Genomic DNA, 25900 nt, shown 5'->3' on the forward strand with positions numbered 1-25900 from the left:
AGGAAAGAAGTAGCAAACAGACCAGGCAGTACGAACGTGCCTTAAAAGAACAGGAAACTGTAATATCTGTAAGGTCTCCAAGACTGTTTCTTTTCAAATCCACCAGTACAGAAAACCAACCTCCAAATAATGAGAGTACAAGCAACTATCTTCATGACTTGCTGAAAATCCATCTCTGAGAGAATCCTGCAACGACTTCGATGTACAACATCGGCTATCGAATTCACCTAATTACATTTCAGCAGTAAAAACACCTTCTTCACTGGGCCCACAATGCATGCCTTTTCCCCAAGACAAGACAAATCAGGTGAATTACAAACTGTTCCTTTGCTTGTAATTTGTAAAAGTAGACTATCCTCTTTAATGCCTTTCTTTCTTGAGTGTGTGTGTGGTGAGTGACCTCGTGTCAGACTTTCAGGGTGAACATGTGAATAAAAATAATCCTCTTTATTTAAACTGACGAAAAGCGTGCTGCTGCTTATTCAAATTGGCTATACACTCAGGAGTTCAGAAACACACAAATCTTCCTTTTCAAAAACACACTGATTCTGGGCAGTAAAGGGAAAAGAACAGGGGTTTCAGTTCTCTCTCAATTCTGTCTGTAAAAGAATTGGGAACTGCATCCACGATCCAAACCAACTGGACTTAAATTAGCTGAATCTGAACTTAAAAGAATAAATTGGAAGAAAGAGGGAAAAGTATAATCGCTGAAATTGTTTCTTTCAATAAAAAGGATTACAGCAGCAGGCTTCGCGTATATTAACAGTAAAAAATAGAATGGCTGGCTGTAAGTGAAATAATTTGAAGAACAGGATGATTTAACTTGGCATAAGTGAGCTACCTTAAACATCAAACAGTTCAGAGCAGTAGCTGACCAGGTGGAACTTCGTGTGAGGGAAAGGGCAAAAAGACCCGAGGTGCTAAAAGTGCTGGCTGAGCATTTCTCCCTCACCCCAGAACTGGAACAGGCAGAAGATCGAGAACCTGAAACAGACCAGGTCACCTCAGCAAAAATTCACCTGGAAGAGCAGAGGCTTGAGTTAGAATTTCAGGTGACAAATGAGGAATGAGAGGAGAAATAGAGAGAATGCTTTCCAGAGAGAAAAATTTGAGAAGGAACTACAAGCACAAAAAGATCGTGAAATGAGACAGATTGAATTGGCTAGGGGAAAATCATCTTTACATCGTGGAGAAGATGCTGATAATTCAAATGATCCTAGTTCAGAGACAAGCTTTGACTTCTTAAAGTATTCCTGGTAAGTACTCAGATTTGAAGAAGATGATACTGAAGTCTTCTTCATATCCTTTGAGAAGTTTGTAGATTAGTTAAAGTGGTCTGAAGGAACTTGGACTCTCCTGCTACAGGGCCAGTTAACAGGAAAAGCTAGCAAGGTTTATTCCCTGTTGTCTGAGAGCTCCTCAAGCTCAGAGCAAATGAAAAATGGATTGTAACTTCTCAAGTGTAGGAGATTGAGGGGTGATGTGATTGAGGATATAAAATTTTAAAAGGATTTGATAGGACGCAACCATATAAATTAAGAGGTAGGAAAAGATCAGCTGGTGCATCAAGCATGCCCCACACCTCATGATGGCTGCAACATCACGATGACACTTTTTACCAAACGCACCTTACCCACGCACCTCCACCCACCCTCACCAAATCGTCCAAATCCTCTGTCTCTCCACCTCCCGCCCATTCACCCTCCAATGTCTGTCTACTTGCCTGGATGGGTGCAGCTGCAACAGCACTCAAGAAGCTCGACACCATCCAGGACAAAGCAGCCCACTAGATTGGCACCCCATACACTAACATTCCCTCCCTCCACCACCAATGCACTGAAAACTTCAATAAAATACAGCAGTGTGTACCATCTACAAGATGTACTGCAGCAATGCACTAAGGCTACTTAGACAGCACCTTCCAAACCTGCGACCTCTTCCACCGAGAAAGACAAGGGGAGCAGATGCAAGGGAACACCACCACCTGCAAGTTCCCCTCCAAGCCACACACCATCCTGACTTGGAACTATATCGTTTTTGACTGTTGCTGGGTCAAAGTCCTGCAACTCCCTGCCTTCGGGACAGGTTTTACTCCCATTTGGAAACAAATGGACTTATGAGCGAGAGGCAGCATGGTTTTGTGAAGGGGAGGTCGTGCCTCACTAATTTGATTGAGTTTTTTGAGGAAGTGACAAAGATGATTGATGAAGGAAGGGCAGTGGATGTTATCTATATGGTCTTCAGTAAAGCCTTTGATAAGGTCCCTCATGGCTGACTGATACAAAAGGTGAAGTCACATGGGATCAGAGGGCAGCTGGCAAGATGGATACAGAACTGGCTCAGTCATAGAAGACAGAGGGTAGCAGTGGAAGGGTGCTTTTCTGAATGGAGGGATGTGACTAGTGGTGTTCCGCAGGGATCAGTGCTGGGACCTTTGCTGTTTGCAGTATATATAAATGATTTGGAGGAAAATGTAGCTGGTCTGATTAGTAAGTTTACAGACGACACAAAGGTTGGTGGAGTTGCGGACAGTGATGAGGATTGTCAGAGGATACAGCAGGATATAGATCGGTTGGAGACTTGGGCGGAGAAATGGCAGATGGTGTTGAATTTGGACAAATGTGAGGTAATGCATTTTGGAAGGTCTAATGCAGGTGGGAAGTATACATTAATTTGTAGAACCCTTAGGAGTAATGACAGGCAGAGAGATCTGGGCGTTCAGGTCCACAGGTCACTGAAAGTGGCAACGCAGGTGGATAAGGTAGTCAAGAAGGCATACGGCATGCTTGCCTTCATCCGTCGGGGCATAGAATATAAAAATCGGCAAGTCATGCTGCAGCTGTACAGAACTTTAGTTACGCCACACTTAGAATATTGCGTGCAATTCTGGTCGCCACACTACCAGAAGGACGTGGAGGCTTTGGAGAGGGTACAGAAGAGGTTTACCAGGATGTTGCCTGGTCTGGAGGGCATTAGCTAGGAGGAGAGGTTGGATAAACTCAGATTGTTTTCACTGGAACGACGGAGGTGGAGGGGCGACATGATAGAGGTTGACAAAGTGATAAGCGGCATGGACAGAGTGGATAGTCAGAATCTTTTTCCCAGGTTGGAAGAGTCAGTTACTAGGAGACATAGGTTTAAGGTGAGAGGGGCAAAGTTTAGAGGGGATGTGCGAGGCAAGTTCTTTACACAGAGGGTGGTGAGTGCATGGAACTTGTTTCCGGGGGAGGTGGTGGAAGCAGGTACCAGAGAGACGTTTAAGAGGCATCTTGACAAATACATGAATCGGATGGGAATAGAGGGATACGGACCCCGGAAGTGCAGAAGGTGTTAGTTTTGGCAGGCATCAAGATTGGCGCAGGCTTGGAGGGCCGAATGGCCTGTTCCTGTGCTGTACTGTTCTTTGTTCTAACAGCACTGGGGGTGCACCTACTCCACATGGGCTGCAGCAGTTCAAGAAGGCAGCTCACCATCACCTTCTCGAGGCAATTAGTGATGGGCAATAAATGCTGGCCAGCCAGCAACATCCACATCCCATGAACAAAATCAAAACATTTTCTTTTTAAATATTTCTTTGTACTTATTTTCGACAATGAATCATTCATGTGTGATTGTCAGGTAACTGTTGTGTGTGTACACCATTCAGATGTGTGGCTACAAGATCATGTTAGTTATGTAAGAGTTATAATGTAACACAACATGTGATTGAGTGTTGGTCAGTCTTGATGATACACGTGTACAGTTACTATCTCAATGTATTTGCTGCTCTCTCAGTAATTAACAAAGAACCCACAATACTGCATTACTGATCTCATCTTGAGTGACAGTCTTTGTGTACAGTCTATACAGACACAGAGGTTCAAGGAACATGCAACATGTTGGCTGCGGTGAGATTTCTGAAGACTCAAAGACGAAAACGGTGTTAAGATTATGAAGAGAGCACTTTTCTTTTACTTTTAGAAGATCAGACCATATTGCAAGCTTTTTCTCCTCTCAAATCTACTCAGCAATGATCTGGATCTCCAACACCCTAACCCATCCAGCTTTCTGACCTTTGAAGCAGTGCAGTCAGCAGCAACTGGCTCAGCTTCTTTTCATTTTGTCTGTGAGGTCGGGTGTGGCTGCAGACTCCGGTTGACTTTACTTATCCAATGATGATTTTATCTGCATCTTTCCACAGGCTTGACATGGATCACAACGTTGATAACACAACAGAGATACTGTGGGAATGGTTAAAGAATGTTCAGCGAGCCGACCACGATGTGGAGTGGAGGACACTGGATAATCCCAACTGAGTCGTCTGCTTTGCACAGCCATCTCACTCAATGCTTGTTCCCTCCTTTAAATCTTTACAACCATATTTTAGATGACTTCCAAATATTTTCAGAAATCTCATTCACCAAGGCAATTGATGCAAGAAAATGTGCCTTTAAAATGGAACAAGAGAAATTAAATGTCTTCATCCGATAAAGTGTTGGCTGAGCTTTATTTTAACACTCTGAGGTAGATCACATCAGCACTGTGCCACAAGCCTGCAACATCATCATGACAAAAGTGTCTTTCCAGCCTCTTTTCCTCCTCAAATATCGATCAGGAAAGTCAAACAGCCTTTTTAATGAAGGCAGGGTAGCTGTAAGGTTTATTTTGTCAGACACTATTTGATTTTACAGCTGCCCAGCGCTTTGCTTCAGTGCTCAGCCGGTTTAAATGTTCCCACGTGACCGGCCACTAACGGTCACTTCAAGGGCCCGACCACGTGACTGAGAGGGAGGCTTCCCAGAGCCGGAGCCGCAGACGTGTTCAGTGTCAGTCGTTTAGGCTGAGCAACTGGGCACAATATTCATTCAGAATATCAGGAGGTTAGTGAGGGCTCAAAGTCCACAGTCAGATCGAATGAGAGTCAGCAGAGTGGACAGAAAAGGCCATGGCAAGTATTTTGATTGAAGTTTTCAGTGGAATCTTTGTGGGCCCGGAGGAGCAGAACCTCTGCCAAATACTAATCCGGTGATAAAATCATCGGGCCCGGAGTGAGGAGATTCCTGGCTGTCCCTCCGGTTAAACTCAGGGCTTGAAAGTTCTAGAAGGGATGTGTTATGTGTAGGAAATGATAACATAGTCTCTATCACAAGGCTCTCAGTAGAATTTACTAACAGCTCTGATGTCATTTACAATATTGACTCTCAGTTTTTGACGCTCATCACCTCTACAGTAAGACCTTTATTCTATAGATAATGCACAACTTCACTTCCACTCCAGTGAAATGTCATGACAAGCACTGCTCCTCTGAATCCTCTATTCTATAAAGACCTATCTGACCTGGATTATATTGGAACATCAAGAAGATGTAGTAACAGTTGTCAAGCAATGGGAAAATGTCAGGGAGGGAAACAAGTTGCAAACCTGTTTAAACATTCATCTGAGTTTATTTTCAAAGAGTGACTGAGCTCAAAACTCTCCATATTTATAAACTAAAATGAAAGCTCATCGCTGCTAATGGATGGCACTTGGCAACTTGTGCATCGGTTCTGGGCTCCTGCTTGAAGTGATAGAAAATAAAGATGTATTCTGCAAGTTTCACAGAACAGCTCCAGTATTTTGTACAGGCTGTTTATTCATGTTGCTTATCGTACTGTCCTCCTCATCCATGTGCTCCTGGCTCACACTGGCCACAAATTTGGTTCCATAGTGCCTCCAGTTTTCGCACTACAGGGTCTGTTTTGCTGCCAAACAAGTGACCACTACCCTTGCTCACCTCTGGCACAGCCTCTTCCAGAAACCATTTTGATGAGGGCAATAGCGTGTGCGTTAGAAGCATGCACCACAAGTATGTAGAGTAGGCAGATCATGACGTCAGTCAGTGTGTGATGCTGATTTGACACCGGCGCTGCCATTTCCAACCTCGCTGCTTGGCGGAATGCCCTGTCTTAAACACACAGCTGAATATGTGTTTAGCAGCAGGAAGGAATCTCCCATCAGCTCTGTTTAAAGTGATTGTCACCTTTGCTCAGGTTAGTTACTGACTGATCTCGACTGGCTCTGTCTGAGTTTGCAGAGGTGAGTTTTTACTGCCATTTAAATTTGGTGAAGTTGACGGGGACTGGTGTTGCACGTGGTGAAGGTCTTGGTTCTGACTTCAAGGGTTCTGATCAGACCACTGGCTCCTGGTCATGGGTTCAGTAAGTTTCCATCCACCTTGGTCTGCAGCCATGACTGGGAGAATGAGCAGAGGCAACATGGAGGAAGACAAGCTGCTGCAAGAGGGCAGAGGAGGAGGGGGAAGAAGGGCTCTCAGTAGGAGGCCTTATCAACCTGGGGTCTTCTGGAAGCATTTTTCTTACTTCAACCTCAGCCAGGATCAGTGTGTGTGATGTCTCTGCTTTACAAAGGAGGTGCTCACGGAAGTCTGCCACCTCTTGCAACCAGACCTGCAGCCTCAGAGCAGGACAAGAATGGTGCTGTTAGTGGCTTTGAAGGTGACCATGGCCCTGAATTTCATTGTGTGGGGATACTTTCAGACTGAAGCAGGCAGCATTTCTTAACATCTCCCAGTTTGGCTGTTGGTTGCTGCAGGAGTGAGGTGATGGACACTCTTTATATCAGGAGAGGGGAGTACATTACATTGTCTCTGACCAGAGAGAAGCAGCGAAGCGTGCACGTAGCTTCACCAGGATAGCTGGGATCCCTATGGTGCAGGTGCCATTTATTGCACACACATTGCTTTGTGAGTGTCGTGTCTAAATGCAGAGATGAACCACAATCACAAAGGGTTCCACTTTCTGAATGTGCAGTTGGGATGCAACCATGCTCAGTAGATCATGTTGGTAAATAGCTGGTATCCTGGCAGCAGTTAAGATGTCTTTATTCTGTGCCAATCTGCTGAGCCACCATGTCAAACCAGAGGGTGGCTGCTGGGCCATCAGGGCTATCCACTGACCACCTGGGTTATGCCATTGGTGTGCGTCCCATGCACACGTAAAATCATAGAAGTTTAAGGCACAGAAAGAGGCCACTTGGCCCATCGTCTTTGTGCCGGCCGAAAAACAATCCACCTATTCTAATCCCACCTTCCAACATTTGGTCCGTAGCCCTGCAGATTACTGCACTTGAGGTGTATATCCAGACTCCTTTTGAGTCTATCCTCCTCGCTATCTACCACATGGCAAATCTTTGTGTCGTCTGCAAACTTCTTGATTATGCCCTCTATCTTCACGTTCAAATTATTAATAGACACAAAAAGCAGGGGACCCAGTACTGAGCCCTGCGGAACATCACTGGAAACAGCCCTCAGTACCTAAAACATGTCAATAATTACCCTTTGTTTCCTGCCACTGTACCAATTTGGTATCCACCTTGTTGCATTTCCCTGGATCCCATAGGACTTTATTTTTTTAACCAGTCTGCCATGTGGGACCTTGTCAAAAGCCTTGCTAAAATCCATGTAGACCACACCAGCTGCACCACCCTCATCTATCTTCCTTGTTACTTCTTCAAAAAATTTGATCAAGTTAGTCAAACAAGATCTTCCCTTAACAAATCCATGCTGATTATCCTTGGTTAATTTGTGCCTCTCTAAGTGACAGTTTATCCTGCCTCTCAGAATACATTCCAATGGTTTTCCCACTACTGAGGTTAGACTGACTGGCTGTAAGTATTCAGTCTATCCTTGTCTCCGTTTTTAAATGGAGGTACAATGTTAGCAGTTCTCCAATTCTCCGACGCGACATCTGTATCTAGTGAGGACTGGAAAATGATGGTCAAGCCTTCTGCTATTTCCTCTCTTGCTTCTTTTCACAGCCTGGAGTACATTTTATCTGGACCTGGTGATTTATCAACTTTCAAGGATGCTAATCCCATTAATTCTTCCTCTCTCCCTCGGTTTATCATATCCAATACTTCACACTCCTCCTCAACTGCAATATCTGCATCGTCCCCCTCTTTTGTGAAGACAGACGCAAAGTATTCATTAAGAACCATACCAACATTTTCTGCCCCTACGCATAGGTTACCTTTTTGGTCTTTTATGGGTCCTACTCTCTCCTTAGTTATCCTCTTACCCATAATGTATTGATAAATTATCTTTGGGTTCACCTTGATTTTGCTTGCCAATATTCTTTCATGCCCTTGCTTTGCTTTCCTAATTTCCTTTTTGATTTCACCCCTCCGCTTTCTGTACTCCTCTTGGCTTTCTATAGTTTTGAGTTCTCGGTGTCGGACATAAGCTTTCCTTTTCTGCCTTATACCCTGTTGGACTTGCTACATACTGGACAAAAAAGGTTCTCCTGAATGCACCTCAAGAATTCTGCTCCCTCAATTCCTTTCACAGTAAAACTATCCCAGTTAATATTGGGGTAGTTAAAATCCCCTACTATTACTGCCCTATTGTTCTTGCATTTCTCACAGACTTGCCTGCATATCTGCTCTTGTATCTCCCTCTGACTGTTTGGGGGTCTATAGTTCCATTCCAGCAGTATGATTGCCCTGTTTTTGTTCCTCAGCTGAATCCATATGGCCTCATTTGATGAACCTTCCAACATATCATCCCTCCTCACAGCTGTAATAGTTTCCTGGACCAAAATTGATACTTCCCCTCCTTTCTTATTCCTCCTCCCCATTGCACCTGAAAATCCTGTAACCAGGCTCGTTGAAATGCCATTCCTGTCCCTCCTTAAGCCATGCTTCTGTCTTCTTTTCTCTTCTTTGGCCTCCTTATCTCGAGAGACAATGGATAAGCGCCTGGAGGTGGTCAGTGGTTTGTGAAGCAGCGCCTGGAGTGGCTATAAAGGCCAATTCTAGAGTGACAGGCTCTTCCACAGGTGCTGCAGAGAAATTTGTTTGTCGGGGCTGTTACACAGTTGGCTCTCCCCTTGCACCTCTGTCTTTTTTCCTGCCAACTACTAAGTCTCTTCGACTCGCCACACTTTCGCCCCGTCTTTATGGCTGCCCGCCAGCTCTGGCGAATGCTGGCAACTGATTCCCACGACTTGTGATCAATGTCACAGGATTTCATGTCGCGTTTGCAGACGTCTTTAAAGCGGAGACATGGACGGCCGGTGGGTCTGAAACCAGTGGCGAGCTCGCTGTACAATGTGTCTTTGGGGATCCTGCCATCTTCCATGCGGCTCACATGGCCAAGCCATCTCAAGCGCCGCTGACTCAGTAGTGTGCATAAGCTGGGGATGTTGGCCGCCTCGAGGACTTCTGTGTTGGAGATACGGTCCTGCCACCTGATGCCAAGTATTCTCCGGAGGCAGCGAAGATGGAATGAGTTGAGATGTCGCTCTTGGCTGACGTACGTTGTCCAGACCTCGCTGCTGTAGAGCAAGGTACTGAGGACACAGGCCTGATACACTCGGACTTTTGTGTTCCGTGTCAGTGTGCCATTTTCCCACACTCTCTTGGCCATTCTGGACATAGCAGTGGAAGCCTTTCCCATGGGCTTGTTGATTTCTGCATCTAGAGACAGGTTACTGGTGATAGTTGAGCCTAGGTAGGTGAACTCTTGAACCACTCCCAGAGCGTGGTCGCCAATATTGATGGATGGAGCATTTCTGATGTCCTGCCCCATGATGTTCGTTTTCTTGAGGCTGATGGTTAGGCCAAATTCATTGCAGGCAGCCGCAAACCTGTCGATGAGACTCTGCAGGCACTCTTCAGTGTGAGATGTTAAAGCAGCATCGTCAGCAAAGAGGAGTTCCCTGATGAGGACTTTCCGTACTTTGGACTTCGCTGTTAGACAGGCAAGGTTGAACAACCTGCCCCCTGATCTTGTGTGGAGGAAAATTCCTTCTTCAAAAGACTTGAACGCATGTGAAAGCAGCAGGGAGAAGAACGCAGCCCTGTTTCACACCACTCAGGATCGGAAAGGGCTCTGATGAGGAGTCACCATGTTGAATTGTGCCTTTCATATTGTCATGGAATGAGGTGATGATACTTAGTAGCTTTGGTGGGCATCCAATCTTTTCTAGTAGTCTGAAGAGACCACGTCTGCTGACTAGGTCAAAGGCTTTGGTGAGATCAATGAAAGCAATGTAGAGGGGCATCTGTTGTTCACGGCATTTCTCCTGTATCTGATGAAGGGAGAACAGCATGTCAACGGTCGATCTCTCTGCACGAGAGTCACACTGTGCCTCAGGGTAGACGCGCTCGGCCAGCTTCTGGAGCCTGTTTAGAGCGACTCGAGCAAAGACTTTCCCCACTATGCTGAGCAGGGAGATTCCACGGTAGTTGCTGCACTCACCGCGGTCACCTTTGTTTTTATAGAGGGTGATGATATTGGCATCGCGCATGTCCTGGGGTACTGCTCCCTCGTCCCAGCATAGGCATAGCAGTTTCTGTAATAGCTAGGATATCTTACGACCATGTGTTTATTTGTGCCATCAGCTTTATTTTCTAAACTGCTTGCATTAAAATAGATACCCCTGAGCACTGCAAAACTCTTTTTTATTTTCTCACCTTTGTTTCCTCTGTCTTCCAGACTCGTCCATTAATTTTCTGATTTTGTCCCAATTGAGTCTACCCTCAGGTCCCCATTCCCCTGCCAAACTAGTTTAAACCCACCCCAACGTGACTAGCAAAACATCCCTCAAGGAACTCCGTCCCGGCTCTTTTCAGGTGCAACCCCTCCGGCATGTACAGGTCCCATCTTTCCCCAGAGCCGGTCCCAATGTCCCAGGAATCTAAAACCCTCCCTCATGCAGCATCTCTCCAGCCACACATTCATTTGTCTTATCCTTCTATTCTGTACTCACTTATGCATGGCACTGGGAGTAATCCGGACATTATTACTTTTGCGGTCCAGTTTTCTAACTTCTTATCTTGCTCCCTAAATTCTGACTGCAGGACCACATCCCTTTTTCTACCTATGTTGTTGGTTCCAATGTTGAGCATGACGGCTGGCTGTTCCCCCTCCCCCTTCAGGATGCCCTGCAGCCGCTCAGTGACATCCTTGACCCTTGGCACAAGGGAGGCAACAACCCATCCTGGATTCACGTCTGCGGCTCCAGAAACGTCTGTCTGTTCCCCTGTCTATTGAATCACCTATCACTATGGGCAGCCTGCATATAAAGAAAAGCCATGTTTGCTATCTGAAACGTCATAAAGTGATTGGGTTCTTCAAGAAGTGGCTCCGCTGCCTGGACCACTTTGGAGGAGCCCTCGTTGTAGCATGTGTCACGATTAGTCATGGTCTGCTGTATCCTGTACAACCTCAACATCATGAGGGCACAGCCCTTTCCACCAGGGATCAGGCGAGCGGCTGAGGAGGAGGAAGGCAGGAGGCAAACACATCCCCTTTCCAGTCCGGCTGTCTGTTATCACCTCATGGACTGAGGTACCAGTGAGCATAACCCCAATTCCCCATTCACCGACACTCCCACACCTTAGTGACCATCAGTGTCCTCTTGGAAGCAACGAGGAAATAAAAGCCACCACAGAACCATTGCAAACTGACCTTATCAAGCAAAACATCTAATATTCCAAACAAAAGTCAAGTGATCACCCTTGTGCATTCCCTTAATGCCTGTATTGCAGGTGCTTAGACTGTCCCAGTGCTCCTATGCAGTGCTACCAATGTGGCTGCAGCCTTGACTGGGGGAGACTGCAGATGGCCTTGGAGGACACTCTCGAGTATCTGAATCTAGAAGGCCCAGCTTCACACTGCACTATCTCAGTATGGGAAGTGGCAATCTGGGCTGGCTGACGGACAGGCAACAACAAGGGCACTGGTGGAGTGTCAATGGTGAAAAGACATACATCCGTACAAAGGAACATACATGAAATTAGGAGCAGAAGTAGGTCATTTGATAAGATCATGGCTGATTGAATGTGGCCACACCTCTGCTTTCCTGTCTGCCCTTCATAACACCTGCCTGCATTGTCAATCAAAAATCTATCTAACTTTTTCCTGAATATATTCAATGACCCTGCCTGAACTGCTCTCTGAAGAAGTGAATTCCACGGATTAACAACCCTCAGAGAAAAAAATTCACCTCACCCCCATCTTAAATGGGAGATCCCTTATATTTTTAGCAGTTTGAGTATCTGAAGCCATGATAGGTGCTATATAAACATGGATTCTTCTTGAATAAAACCTGGGGCGGAAACCAACTAGAAGTTAAAAAAAGGGTCATTATTGGAAATTGCATGACCCATGAACCATTTCGGCCTCCTGAATTCCCCAGCATCATAGATGCCAGTCTTTAACCAATTTGATTCACTCCACGGGATATCAAGAAATGGCTGCAGGTGCTGGATACTGCAAAGGCTATGGGCCCTGACAACATTCCAGCAATAGTACTGAAGACCTGAACTCCAGAACTTGCCGCGCCCCTCGGCAAACATTTCCAGTACGGCTACAACACTGGCATCTACCTGGCAATGTGGAAAATTGCCCACGTATGTCCTATACACAAAACACAGGACGAGGAACCCGGCCAATTACCATCTCATCAGTCAAGTGACGGAAGGTGTCGTCGGTAGTGCTATCAAGCGGCACTTGCTTCGAAATAACCTGCTCAGTGATGCTCAGTTTGGGTTCCGCCAGGGCCACTCGGCTCCAGACCTCATTACAGCCTTGGTTCAAACATGGACGAAAGAACTGAACACGAGGTGAGGTGAGAGTGACTGCCCTTGACATCAAGGCAGCATTTGACCGAGTATGGCATCAAGGAGCCCTAACAAAACTGAAGACAATGGGAATCGGGTGGGGGGAAAGCTCTTAGCTGGTTGGTGTCATACCTAGCATGAAAGAAGATGGTTATTGGATGATCATTTCATCTCAGCTCCATAACAAGACTGCAGGAGTTCCTCAGGGTAGTGCTCCATAGAAAATACAGCACAGAACAGGCCCTTCGGCCCACGATGTTGTGCCGATCTCCAGGCCCAACCATCTTCAGCTACTTCATCAATGACCTTTCTTCCATCATAAGGTCAGAAGTGGGGATGTTCACTGATGATTGCACAGTGTTCAGTACCATTTGCATCTCCTCAGGTACTGAAGCAGCCCGTGTCCATATGCAGCAAGACCTGGACAACATCCAGGCTTGGACTGATGTTTAGTGCCAATGTTACTTGCCACTTAAGTGCCAGGCAATGACCATCTCCAACTATCTCCCTTTGGTGTTCAATGACATTGCCATCACTGAATCTCCCACTATTGACATCCTGGGTTACCATTGACAAAAAACCAGATCAGCCACATAAATACTGCAGCTACAAGAGCAGGTCAGAGGCAGGGAGTTCTGCGGCGATTAACTGACCTGTCCCCCCAATGCCTGCCCACCAACTACAAGGCAGAAGTCAGGAGTGTGATGCAATACTTTCCACTTGCTTGGATGGGAGCAGCTCCAACAACACTCAAGAAGCTCGACACCATCCAGGACAAAGCAACCCACTTGACTGGCACCTCATCCACCAACAACAACATTCACCACCGACGCACAGTGTCAGCAAGATGCACTGCAGCAACTCACCAAGGCTCATTTGACACATTCCAAAACTGCAACCTAGAAAGACAAGGGTAGCAGATGCATGGGAACACCACCACCTGCAAATTCTTCTCCAAGATACACACCATCCTGACTTGGAGCTATATCACCGTTCCTCCACTGTCACTGGGTCAAAACCCTGGAACTCCCTTCCTCACAGCACAGTGGGTGTACCTACACCCCAAAGACTGTAGCATTTCAAGAAGGAAGCTCACCACCACCTTCTCAAGGGCACTTAGGGATGGGCAATAAATGCTGGCCTAGCCAACGATGCCCACATCCCATGAACGAATAAAAAATAAGTAGAAATTTCCTTCTAACATCCACTGTTATTGGGTGCTGGAAGTTGCCAAGTTGGAACCGGCTCCTCCGTGTTCCTTGACCGTGACCGCTACCCAACCCGAACCCAACCAACCTGATGACATGTCGGGGTCGGGTTGGGTTGCTCTTCCGAGTCCGGCATTCGGACTCGGGCTGGGTCGGACACTGACAGCCAGGATGCCAAGGTGGGGTATGTGCATTTGGACTCCGCACTGGTCTGCACTGTCGATCTCATCCAAGGTAGAGCACAACCTCTTTAATATAAACAACTTTATTCCGGTGGTCGGGTCGGGCGCGGGAAAAAATCGAAGGACTCGGGTTGTGCTCGGGTCAGATGTAGTTCTGTTTGGCTCGAGTCGGGTTTCATTTGCAGACACAAGCAGGCCTTTAGCGACCGCAGGCTTTCTGACGGGACTGAAAATGCACCAAGTATTTCATTGTGCTGAACCAACAGCCTTTGTCTGTACTCTGCCCCATCAAAGTCCTCATCTGAGTCCTCTGCAACAGAACTCTTATGTGACCTTGCCCGACAGCGCATTGGTACTTGTGCTATCCTTTCCCTTGTGGCTGGTGTCTCACCACATGCAGATCTCACCTCTGATCAATATCTGAGTTAGTGGCTGTGAATGTGATATTGAGTGACAATATTTCATTGTCATCAGTTTCCTGCTGCTCTTGGACTTGACACGCCCATAACATTGTCTGGCCAGGTGACCGTTCTTGGGTAGCTGAAAGGAGAAAGGCACAAGGGTAGGAGATTGAGAAGGAAAGCAAGTGGTGCATATTGACACTATCTGTGACTTGTAAATCAGAAGAGATTGTGGGATGAGGGGGAAGTGGGATGTCAGAAGGTGGATTAAGTGGGAACATCTGCTATTATTTCAGCCCCATCTCTGGCCATGATATTAGTTACGGCTACTCCAATAATTGCAAGCACTGTCTCCTCCATCAAGGTGGGGACAAACAGCCGAGCCTACACCCGCCGGTTAGCTGCTGCAGTCTAGTTATACCACCACCTTGTCATGCAAGAGAGAGGGAAGTGTTTCAGTGAGTGTGGTGCAATGTACCTGTCATTGATGAATACCTGGCAGTGTGTGCAAGCTGTCAGGTGTGAATGTGAGGCTTGAAACTGTGTGTGAGGGTGAGGTGAAGTTTATGAAAGTAGGAGTCCTTGATCGAGAATTTTGTTACGTGAGTGAAGGGTGGTGGTGAATGGAGGAGTGTGTGAGGCTTGTTTTGAACGCTGGACTTTGTAGCATGACTGTTTTAAAAACTGGTTTTAATGTTGTTTAAAATGGAATTCGAGAAATCAGGTGACCTTACATCAACTCCACTTAAAGACAAGGGTCTTGGTTACCAGGACAACAAAGAACCCAGATCAAAGACCTTTTTTTAACAAGCAGAGGCATCTTAACATACAAAGATAGATTTGTTAAAGGGATACTGGCAAGTTCCTTTAACACCCCAAGCTAAAGAAATATCAGCTTTTGTCACACCAGACGATCTTTACCAGTGCCGAGTGATACTATTCGGGCTAAAAAATGCTTTGGCAACCTTTGAGAGACTAATGAGACAAGTGGTAGTCAGTGTTCCTAACTATAGTTAATTCTGATGATGTGCTGGTATACAGTCTATTCTTGGAAGGAACACTTAAAACAGCTAGAAACTCGGTTTAAAAAAATTACAAGAAGCTCATTTTAGTGGTAAATTTGGCTGGAAGTGAATTCACAAAAGTGAGAGTGACCTACCTTGGGATATAGTTAGACAAAGACAAGTGTTGCCAAGAAAGGTGAAAGTACAAGTCTTGGTGGAGTTCACTACCCCTAAGTCAAAGCAAGAAACCAAGAGGTTTTTGGGGATGTGTGGTTTCTACTGGAAGTTTGTACCAAATTTCAGCACTGTAGCTGCTCCATTAATAGATTTGCTACAGAAAAAGAAAACCAAAGTAGGGTGGTCAGGGGAGTGCCAGGCATCTTTTGAAAAGCTCAAGGCCACTTTAATGAACCAGTGTTGGCTGCTCCAAATTTCACGAAGCCTTTCAAGGTAGCAATTAATGCTAGTGACCAGGGGGTTGGTGCAGTCCTGTTACAAGATGATCAATTGGGCATAGAACGACCAGTGGGATACTTTTCAAAAAAATAAATCAACATCAAAAAAGATATTCCACCATGGAAAAAGAAATGTTGGGTCTATTATTGGCTCTTAAACATTTCAAAATCTGCATTTGCCATGATTACAGAGAAACGTTGGCATGTACTGATCATAACCCACTAACCTTTGTGGAGAATTTATAACCCAGAATGTCAGAATATTCCATTGGAGTTTACTGTTGCAGCCCTATCACTTAAGGATTGTCTAAATTTCGTGCAAAAATAATGTTATTGCAGGTGCTTTATCACAATTCTAACTTTGAGTTATATGAGCAAAGATGGCACAAAGCATAATTGTTTTAACCACAAGTAAATCGGGAATGGGGGATGTGTGTGGAAAATGTGTTTTAGAATGTTTTCAACTTCTGTTTTTTTATACATTTCAATGAAAGGCATTCAAAAATGGCATAGTCAAGGGTGGAGGTATTGTGAGAGTTTCTGTAGGTTTTGTTAAAACTTGGAATCTATATTTTAAAACTGAAGAGGTTGAACTATGGGTGTTTTTTTTTAAAGGTGGACCAATAAACAAGTTTTTACTGGAAAATATATGATTTCAATTCAACATTAGGGTATTTGACTTGAGAGCTATTTTTGTGTTTTGACAAGACAGAATTTAATTATCATGGGACTTGTCTGGAAAAAATTAGTTTCACTTTGAACTGTAAAAAGTCAGCTGTTTTTGGACTAAAAGGAGCAGTTGGATATCGACTTATCAGAAGATATGCCAGGATCAGAAGAATATCCAGACCACTGTTACCTGTCTTTGAAGAATCCCTGCTCTTGAAAAGCAAAAGCCTGTGTTACGACCAGATGAGAAAGGTGTCTCGGGATCCCTCTCAGCCTTCACCTGATCTTAACGTAACAGGGTTTAATTTTAAACACACCATGTTTTTAGTTCCCCCTTGGTGAATCCATGTTCACTACTTTCCAATTATAAGGCAAAGAAACCAGCACAAACAGATTTCTTAGGTTTAAAGGAGAAAGGTTGAAATTTATTAAATTTAAACTTTAATTTGGTTGAAGCTTACAGATACACGACGTGTCCACGCTAGCATGTATACGCGATACACACATGTAAAAAGAGAAGAAAAATAAAGTGGAAATGTTTGAGGCAATATATGAAGAGTTTTTCTTACGGTTCTTTCAGCTCACTGTAGCATCCTTGATTGTAGGTAGGTCTTGCTTTTCGTTGGGGCCCAGTACTCCTCTGAAAACTTGTGCGCTGTAGAAGACTTTTCTCTCTTGGGGGTTATGTGTCTTCAGTGGATTCAGAGACTTGTGAGAAAGAGATGGGAGCAAACAGGAGAGATCTTCTTAGTCCAGGAGCAAACGGACATTCTGAGTTCAAACTATCTGTGGTTAGTTCAAAAAACCCTGGAACAGCCAGTTAGTCATGTGATCAGCTGGTCCAACCAGTCCTGGCCCCTGTGGATTGCATCATCCCAGTAGGCCATGGGATGCGCTTCCCCACCCCATCACTGTCTCGTGATCAACATCCATTGTGGGTTAAATGTGTCAGGAAATGGTCCTTTGTTGACACAAGCACTGTCTGTTTGTATGCAAATGTCCTTTCCAGTCACGGCTGATCTGTTCAAGTCATTTCCGCATTCCAGCAACCATTCAAAATCAATGTACATATGACAAAACCAATGTGCCTCATTGTTGGCAGGTGGGGGTTGCCTGATACCTGTATGAAGTTGTACTCTTGCCTCCTGAAGACATCCTGGATGTTTGTAGCAAGCTTGCATCTTTAAAAGGACTTCGCATTGAATATGTTAGAACTGAACCCCCTGATACTGCACACCTGCTGAAACACCAGGTAAAGCCTTGGAGAGTTGAAATTCTTTGCCTATCCAAGCAGACTGTTCATCAGCAGCACCGGGAAAGATTCCTAGTGGCAGCCACCTATTCGACTTTGGGACACCTCACCAAAACAAAGGACTTCCATCTTCGCATCTCAATCCAAGTTCTTTTTAATTCCTTCTATTTCTTTGCAACAGCTGTAAAGAGAAAGGGCCTAATTGGGCCAGTGGGTGAGTTTGCCATCCAGTTAGTGGCGCCGGAGTGGCCTGGAGGCCGGACCCAGTAACAGAGGGCCTTTTGTAAAGGCGAACGGCTTGCCATTCACTGAAGCAATGGACCAGCAGGGACCTTGAGGATCAGTGCTGGCACTGGCAGGCGTCCCCGGACATCAGCACGATTTTTAAATGCCTCCCTTGAGGTTTAACTGATGCAGTGTCCGACATGAGAGATGTTTTGTTCCTGGCATCCAGAAGAAGAAATCCACCTAGAGAAACAGAGGGCATGGATGGAGGTGGTGACTGAGGTCAGCAGCCGGGGAGTCACCAGAAGGATTATGAGTCCAGTGCAGAAAGCGATTCAATGATTTAATAAGGTCTGGAAAGGTGAGTGGCCAGTGACACCCGGGTGACAAGTCTCTATCTGTAAGCACCAGTATTCCACATGAGCTGAGCAGACTGAGAGTCTATAGTTCTCCCTATCTTTTTCAGATCAAGTGGCCAGTTGAGTATGGGATGATTGTAAAGGGGGCATCACTGAGGAGGCTGACTTCTCATGTGGATGTCATTCTGGAATAGGTGAGGGAGGGTAGCCGACTCATAAATCTTTCCCTCATTATCCTGTCGAAGAGAGCACATCATTCAAGGGAGAAGTCTTGGACAGGTGCGTGCTGTGGCTTCACAACTGCTATAATCTATGGGTTTGGTTGTGCTCAGGTCCCTGCCGACTAGCCTGAGTTCTCATCACCATCTTGTGCATCCCACAGGGCCAGTAGTGGAGGGGGAGCAGAATGTTGGCGCTGCCCCTCCTCCGGCAGGGAGAGATGTTCCAGGTGCACCGTCACATCATTCCTCTGCACCTTCGACCCACAGACACACACCCTGGTGGGTTCAGTTTAGCTTAGAACATGGAGCACTGGGTGAACTGCACATCACAATGAGCAGTAGGAGGATATTGAGGCTTAGTCAGCTGTGGGCAATCCCCATCAGGGGATGGAGCACAGACACAGTCAAGCTCCGCTGGGTGAAGATGCTGGGCCTTGGGTGTTAGAAACAAGGCCGGTTTTACTGGAGCAGATGATGGAGGAATCCATGCAGCACATTGTGTACCGATTATTACTTGGGGTTTTGAGTGCATGAGCTCCACCTGTGAGAGAGTGCCAACCTCTTGGAGAGCCATAATGCAGCACTACTCTGAGTGGGTGCAGGAGCAGGGTGCTGACATGTACAGAAGGAGTGACACACTCTGTATCATTGACTTCTCACTGTTGCTGATGGCGCAGGAAAGCTTGGCGGTGGATGCCAGCTGCGTTCACCTGGTGGCCTTATCCATCATGCAAGTGTACTGAAAGGGCTGAGGCAGTCGAAGAAGCTGATGAGGGGGCTACCTCTCAGGGGTGCTGGCATCATCCCTCACCTTCTCGTCCCTCTGACCTGAGAAACCATCCATGCTGCAAGGCCCTGTGACAGAGGCTACCCATGCAAGGATAGAGGCCCAGCAGCTTATCGAGGAACCCCACAGGCATCTCCACAATGAGAACGGAAGCCACAGGCATCTCAGCCATGAGCAGAGGCAAGGGAGCAGGCTCCCCCCCCACCTCACCCTCAGCCATAGCGGGAGCATCCTGTAGTGGACGAGAACGCAAGCTGCCAGACTGGAAGATGCACTTAATGGGTCACGTGAGTGATGTTTTCTCAGTTTCACAGAATTGTAACAGTGCAGAAGGAGAGCATTTGACCCATTGTGTCGGCACCGGCTCTCCGAAAGAGAAATTCACCTAGAGCCATTTCCCCATCTTCTCCCCGTAACCCTGCACATTCTTCCTTTTCATATAACAGTCTAATTCCCTTTTGAATGCTTCAATTGAGCCTGCCTCCATCACACTCTTAGGCAGCGCATTCCAGATCTCAACCACTCGCTGTGTGAAAAAGTTTCTCCTCGTTGTCTTTTCTTCTCTTCCCCATTACTTTAAATCCGATCCACCTCATTCTCCATCCTTTCACAAGTAGGAACAGTTTTCCCCTATCTACCCTGTCTGGACTCCTCATGATTTTGAATACCTCTATCAAGTCTCCTCTCAGCCTTCTCTTCTCCAGGGAAAACAGTCCCAACTTCTCCAATCAGTCTTCAAAATTGAAATTCCTCATCCCAGGAATCATTCTTGTGAAACTTTTCTGTCTTCTCTCCAATGCGCTCAGAAGTGTGGCGCCCAGAAGTGGATGCAGTACTCTAGCTGAGGCCGAACTAGTGTCTTATACAAGTTCAACATAACTTCCTTGCTCTTGCACTCGGTGCCCCTATTAATAAAACCCAGGATACTGTATGCTTTATTAACCGCTCTTTCGACCTGTCCTGCCACCTTCAATGACTTATGCACATATACACCTAGGTCCCTCTGCTCCTGCACCCCCTTTAGAATTATACCCTTTATTTTATATTGTGTCTCCATGTTCTTCCTACCAAAATGAATCATTTCACATTTCTCTGTATTGAACTTCATCTGCCACCTATCTGCCCATTCCACGAACTTGTCTATATCCTTTTGCAGTTCTACACCATCCTCTTCACAGTTCACAATGCTTCCATGATTTGTATCATCTGCAGACTTTGGAATTGTTCCCTGTACTTCAAGGCCTTGTTCATTAATATATATCAGGAAAATCAAGGGTCACAACACTGACCCCTGGGGAACTCCACTGCAAACCTTTCTCCAGCCTGAAAAACATCCCTTAACCATTACTCTTTGTTTCCTGTCACTGAGCCAATTCCATATTTTTTAGCTCCCATCCTTTTTATTTCATGTCATATGTTCATTAACGTTTTGTTTGATAATAATTGCTTATGCCTACGATCAGACTTGCATGTTGTTATTGCTTGATGTCAAAAAGGTCATGGAGTTAAGGGACAGTGGTCAGTGGGGCTGGGTTTTCTGCAGTGCCACAGTCTGTGTAGTGGGAGATTAAAAATGGGGTCTCCATCAATAACAATCTGTTTGGGGAGCAATGGTATTATTCAGATGTATCTATGTTCTATAATTTCTCTCTGATGGAAGGTGAGTTACAAAGTCATCTGGCAAAAGGCTAAGAGCAACTCAAGTGAAACATTGCTGAATTAGCATGGCCCTTGCAGCCATGCAAGCCTCCAATTGCTGTGAGACCTGGGATGGTCTTCCTCCAATGCCTGGGCGCCAGGCTCCTCTGGAGCTCCCCCTTTGTCGTTCTGCTCGTCCTCATCATCTCCACTGGGGAAGAGTGGCGTTCCAGCTTCTCTTCATCCAGCTCAGGTTTTTTTGTATTATCATATTGTCAGCGCACGGCAAATGACCACCATATAAGACCCCCCCGGCTGTAGAGGCCTGCTACCTGATCCGAACCCAACGGGACCCGACAACATGTATGGGGTTCGGGTTGGGCCGGGCCCATCTTCAGGGTCCGTCTTTCAGACTCTGGTCGGGTAGGGCTGAGTTCAGGTCGAGTCGGGTCGGGTTGGGCCGGACACACATGGTAAATGCTCTGCTGTTAAGTACTGAAATTAAAAAACTTACCTGAACTGGGAGTCTGGGATGAAACTGAGTCTGCGCAGTGAGCAAGTGATGTCACGATGACGTCATCGCACTTGTACTGCAGCTTCTTGCAGGTTCGGTGTCAGGATGGTAAGTAAGGGGATGGTCAGGTCAGGTTCGAGTCGGGTCGGGCCTGGGGCTAAATCGGGGGGACTTGGGTTGGGTTCGGGTCGGGTTCCTTTTTCCCAATCTGAGCAGGCCTCTACCTGGCTGGTTCATACTTGAGTGCACCACCGGAGTGGTCAAGGTAACGGAAGCGCATCTTCAAGGTAACAATAGTCTGTTCAATGCAGGTTCATGCCAGGAAATGGTTTTGGTTGTAGTGCCTCTCTGCATCCGTGGCTGGGTTCTGAATGGGCGCAGGAGTTGTTGCGTGTTCTCTGAGCCTCTATGCTACTGTGCTCAAAGCACTGACCACTCAAGATGGGATAAGCAGTGCAGTAACATGGATTCTTTATTTGAGGAATGTTCTGCATGTACACACAGGTCTTCACTGTCCTGTTACTTAAGTCTGTCCCAACCCAGAAGTCACATGCTGTGTTGCATCACAACTCTTATTCTGCTGGCATGATAACATAGCCACACCTCTTAAAAGTGTGCACACAATAGGCACAACCTTTTCGGAATTTAAAACCCTTATCTCCCAGCAGCCACCCACAGAGCCTGGATGTTGGTTTGAGAGGTATGGCACCTGGGACTCTGGAAGAATGAAGGCATCACGACACCTGCCTGGGAACCAGGCGCAGACCTGAAAGATGCATTTTCTGTGGTCATAGACTATCTGGACATTCATTGAGTAGAAGACATTTCTGTTCAGGCATCTGGCTGGCTGGCTGGTTGGTGCCTTGATAGTGTTATCGGTGCAATCGATGACCCACTGGATCTGAAGAATCCATAGATGGCACCAAACCCTAATGTCCTCTTTGCCTGCGTTGGCCCATCTGTCTCAAAATGCATGTAATGTCTCTCCCACCGCCACCACTACACCAGCCCCCAGAATAGGGCATCCATGTCCTGCCTGATAGCATGATGAGATGCCTCCAGCTGCACAGCTGATCGTTTGAAAGACCCAGATGAATAATAGTTTGAGGAATTCAGGTAGGGGACTGCCATGGGGGCCGTGAAGTCTCAGGTCATTGTGGACCAGAGTGCAAACATCCATCTACCTGGATAGGCGCAGCTTCCTACAGTACTGGCACTCTGTCATTTGCAGCCGGCTGACTCTTGCGAGGTACAGCTGATGTCTTGGGTAGTGCCTTCTTCCCACTGCAGCTCCTCTGGCCTCCTCCAGACCAGGAGGATGCATCCTGCTGAAACTCCTCCTCGTTACATTGTCCAGTGTCAGAGTAGCCTGTTCCCATCACAACTCCATCAGCTACAACTTATTCATTCACCAGGCTTCCTCTAATAACCTCTGATGCCCAGTTGATGCCAGAAACCTCACGTCCCTCTCAGAAGTCCAACCACTCTGCTCACAAATGCAAGCCCCTCGGTACCAGCGATGGCAACTCTGTGCCACTGGTTGAAAAGCCAAGCATAAATCTCCATCTTAAATTTGTTGACCATTAGCACTCTATTAGCATTCGAGACTCCCCGCTGTGTTCATGACAACTGCACCCTAACATATCTCAGACCCTCAGTTTTCCCCATGCCCCCCAATTGAAAATCTAAAACAGCTGCTCAAAAGCTTGTTAATGAGCTTCACAATGAGCTCAACAGTCAGTTAATTTGAGGGTTGCCTGCTCTCCTCCAGCCCTCCCTTTGAAAATCATGTTGCGTTCCAGAGATGTTGTGATCTAGTGATGCCATCGAGCATGCTATTTTCAATGCCGCCTGCACCTGTATGTGCCTCAGAGGCAATTGAAAATTCAACACCATGTATCTGGAATTAGACAAAAATCGAGAAGATTCAGTTTTATATTTCAATTTCATCTTCCTCAGCACTGAGCTTCTAGCACATAATAAATCTGTCGCAGAATACTGCTGATCATTCATAACAATTCTGAACTCCAGTGAGAGACTGGAAAGATGTATTTTACAGTTCACAATCTTGCCTGCAGTACAGCGATCCTCGTGTTACCAATTTGGAAATCTCAAGCAGGTGAAATCTTCAGGAGTCCATCCAGTATATGAAATTTACTTGAGTCACTTTCAGTCACAAGACTATTGGTCTTTACCATGCAATATATTTCATGACAAGCAACTGTAAATAGATGCAAAACATGTGGAATCTGCCTTAGCTGTAGTGAGTCTAATTTACATTTCAGTCCTTCACTGAGAAATATTAGTGTTCTCAGCTCTCGCTGTTTTAGCCACCTTTTATAACTGAGGCATCTGCACTGCCACATTTCTGTCCTCTTCCAGACTATTTTTGGTTCATAATTCTTCATTCCTTCGTTTCACCTAATCTCTACAAGGTCCAAACCAACTCACTGCTTTATGAACTGAATGCTCTGCCTGTTGCAAATTGCATGTATTCAAAAAAAATTAAGGTGGTGTCATTCTAGAGAATGGTCGTTTCAATAATTAATGGCCTGCCAATGAAAGTCTGATGTTTTCCAAACCACTTCATTCCATTATTTCAATAACCAGAGAGGGTGTTTGCCATTTTTATTGAAAAGAATTGTTCTTCAAGTCTTTTGCAGGTCAATCGAGCCTAATTGTCTTAATATTTAATTCTGTTTATGAAATTCTACTCATCAAATGTTTAAAAGAATTTATAGCAGAGAAATATCCAATACATAGATAAAAACCTGAATACAGCCAGGCCTAGCCTGAGGATTGAAAAAATAATCTTTATCTTAATTTGTAATTGTAACTCTTGGCGAGCCCCACTATCGAACATAGATGATGGGTATGTATTCAAATACAGATTTGACTTTAGAGCTTTGTCTTGGCCCTGGATATGTTCCCAGTAAAACAACGTAATCACCTACAAGTCATCAGTCACCTCAACAAGAATGGGCTGGCCAGTTTTTAAAAAAGAAGTGAGATTTAATCTTTGGGTATGAAACATCATTTTAGTTTCTTTTATAAATATTATTCAAATCAAAGCATGGTTTAGCTGATGCCATAAGCAAAGCTCAAGTAGTATATGAAAGTTATATTAAATTGGAATTGCAGTGCTAACCTTGAAGGATACTTTCTATTTTACACAAAATATTGTCTCGGGCTGCATTGAGAGGGAGTCTTGCTGAGGCATTCACTAATGAGCAGGAACTGATTGGACAGCACAAAAGGGAGCACAACCATCAATGTATTGTGACAGACTCACTCACTCAATGAATGTCACAGTTCACCTTAAGGTACCTGTCACTTATGTTTTGTTCATAATATTAATGACTGCCCTATATATTTTGGAGCATCATGCTGGTATACATTCATTGTGGAAATGCTGAGAACTCACCTACATCACCTGTCATGGGTTACCTTCACTACCTAATAAATTCATTGCCTCATTTCCATATGGAGCAGGATGTGTCACATGGATCGCCAGTGCAGCTATCAACTTCAATCCTCTGGATGAGGATGTCTGAGCTCAGAGGTCTGTAAATACTAATAATTATGTCTTACATTACTGAACAAAAACAAATTTGCATTTAATGATTCCACTTTAGGATTGTTTGGATATCTGCTAATTCTAACACTGGAGGGTAGTAATCTCAGTTCTACTTTTAGTATTTATTGTGCTGAAGATTTTTAACGAGACAATAGTGAGTCCTTTCTAAGGGCAGTAACTTTTCTTGCATTTACTATTTTAAAATTTATTGGGATAATAGATCACAGATTAAGAGCTCAGTTTTACAAACAATGATGTTGTCTTAATGTCAGTTTGGGACTGTTGGTAGCATTTTTTTGTGGGTTGAATCCTCTGTATGGAGTTCAGCATATAATTCAAGCCGACACAAATTGACTGCCAGATCTGCCTACGTAAATGGCTGCGATTTGAAAGCAATCCATTAGTTATAAAATGTTTCAGGATGTCATGAAGCAGCAAAATCAGCCAACAATACAATTTTGTTTCTTAACACAACAGAACATGCCAAATTAATTCATTGAAAGTCTGGGAACTACTCCACCATTATAGGAACACCAACACAGAATTCCATTATTCTAGCACCAATAAAATGCCTCCATTGTATAAAACATGGAAATCTAGACCAAAGCATACCTGTTGAAGAAATGTGATTGTCGAAGAAATTCTCCGGACTCAGACCTTGAGCATTAACAAATTTTATTGCATGATATCATGGGGAGCACACCTTTCCTAATCAGGGTCCGGTGCGACTCCAAAGCGCTCCAGATCTCCGCGGATTTATATAGTACAACAGATGCCGAGCTGACAGTTTCCCAATTAGTTACAA

The 25900-nt window shown here is 45.4% G+C and overlaps 1 long non-coding RNA gene across 1 annotated transcript in view; it reads left to right on the forward strand.

The window, feature by feature from the left end:
- Positions 1 to 4603: 4603 nt before the first annotated feature.
- LOC137373110 (uncharacterized) overlaps positions 4604 to 25900 on the forward strand; it is a 65529-nt gene continuing 44232 nt past the window's right edge. Inside the window, exon 1 of the long non-coding RNA XR_010975586.1 lies at positions 4604 to 4927. This is a non-coding gene — a long non-coding RNA (uncharacterized lncRNA). The remainder of the gene's footprint in view (positions 4928 to 25900) is intronic.

This window comes from Heterodontus francisci, chromosome 8, assembly GCF_036365525.1.
Source record: "Heterodontus francisci isolate sHetFra1 chromosome 8, sHetFra1.hap1, whole genome shotgun sequence".
Lineage (NCBI taxonomy): Eukaryota > Metazoa > Chordata > Chondrichthyes > Heterodontiformes > Heterodontidae > Heterodontus > Heterodontus francisci.